The following is a 2,117-nucleotide window of genomic DNA, read 5'->3' as shown; positions in this document are numbered from 1 at the left end:
AAGCAGAGTAGTGTGGTAGTATAATTGAAATACCTTTTCTCTTCTCTGGAATCACATCCCATAGAGTTTCTAGAGTGAATTTGAATTCATTGACATGAACTTCCTTGGCAACATTCAAAGAACTATTTGCCTGAACCAGCCTCCTATACTCAAAACAGAAAATAGAAAAGTCAAAATGAAAATGGTGCCTTGAATTATCCTCAGTGCATCTACTGACTTTACTTTGTGTTGTAGTTCAATCTTCTTCATTAAGAGCATTAAGAAATTAAGAGCATTATGATCTTCAAAAAATGCATTCATACACATGCACAAACATGTGCAAATTATCTTTTAGAGTATAAACTTCTAGTAGAGGAAATTAAATATAGCATAAATTTTACATGTTTTGTTTAAAAGTTCAAATATTTTAACTATCAACGAGTTCCTAAATGTATGTAGCCATTTAAGAGGGTAATGTGTATACTTTTTCTTCAACAAGAAGGTATTCATTCATCCATGATTTAAAAAAATGAGAAATGTGTATAATATATTATAATGTTAAAAGATAATAGAGAAATCAAAAGAACATTTGTTGTGTACTTGGGCATCATGTAATTGTCCCAGATATTTTGTCCAGTTCCTAAATAAAATATCTTACACATGAATGAGATTCATTCATCATATCAGAATCTTTTGACTACAAGTTAAAATATGCCTAAAATATGCAAATCTTCTGTTGACTTATTAACAAGATCATCTGAATTTGGGAAGTTCTATGATCATTGCAATGATTTAAGAAGGTTATATGTTGTTCTTTAAACAACAGCGCACTGACCATTGAACTCAGAGCCTTGAGCATGCTAAACACTCTTCCACTGAGCTACAACCCTGCCCCAAGAAACCAAAGTATTAAAATATTTTCTTTAATTTCTTTTCTTACCATTCATTGATTTTGATTTGTAAAGCTTAACTCTACATTGTAAACTGGCTACAAAGCAAGGAATCTGACTATCTCTTTCTTGAGAGAAAAATTCCAGAAAGCTCAGGTCCTAGTGGCTCCATGCTTATTCAGTTCTTGATAAACGAAGCTTGGGATTCCATTACTGCCTTAGACCAATCATGAATCATGGGCTGCCTGGAGCAGTAGGATAGTCAATTAGTGTTGTTTAATACTCTATTCTCTGAGAGATTAAAAACAAAAACAAAACTGCAATGTAAGAACCTCAGCCAGGCACAGTGGCACGCACCTTTAATCCCACCCAGCACACAGGAGACAAGAGGATCACAATAAATCCAAAAATGTCTTTAAAAAATAAGTTTCTGCCTGCCATGGTACCTATAATGTTTGTCATACTGATGCATCTTCATATCTAGCATGTAAGTTTGGTGCTCTCTAGGTTTCAGAACTCTGCACCCTTTATGAGAGCGTCTGATCACTCCAACAATTTTCTTATTTGGCAGTCAACAATGCCCTTATAAGTGAGTGAAGGGAGCTGCTCCATACAAGCTAATGTGGGGATGGTGCACAAGTAGAGAGGAGCTAGGCAAATCAGAATTCAGGGTGCTTCACCAGGTTTAAGTCACTGATTAGCGTTTAAGAGGTCTTGTTGAATTACAGCAGATAGTATATGTACAATATGAATAATCAGCAGAATGTGGTAGAGAATGGAACAGTGCAGCTGACATTCAGAGGGCAGAAAAATAATGGAAGAGATGAAGTCACAGAAATATGGAAAGAGTGATCTCAATTTTTTATTGCACTGTTATGGATCAGACCTAGAGCTTCAGCATGGCAGGCAAATGTTCTACCACAGAGCTATATTCTCAGCTCCCGCCTCATTCTATGACTTTCAGAACCATTCCTTGTCAAGGCCCAGCTAGGCCTCATCTCCTGTCATGCGTTAAACTGCTACATTACAACATTCGTTGAGGAGCACTGTTTTTTTCAGTAGAATTCTTTTGAAAATAAGAATTTTTTAAATTTATTTTTTTAATTATTTATTTAATAACCACATGATTAGAAGAAACATTTCGTTACAACACAATTGACATATTCAATAACGGTTTCCTGAGGTAGGATGCATCATTTTCAAAATTGGCTGTAAATTTTTAGGTTTACAGTTGAATTAATATAATTA

Source organism: Nannospalax galili, unplaced genomic scaffold, assembly GCF_000622305.1.
Source record: "Nannospalax galili isolate Female #2095 unplaced genomic scaffold, S.galili_v1.0 scaffold306, whole genome shotgun sequence".
Lineage (NCBI taxonomy): Eukaryota > Metazoa > Chordata > Mammalia > Rodentia > Spalacidae > Nannospalax > Nannospalax galili.
Note: the sequence above shows the minus strand (reverse complement) of the source record.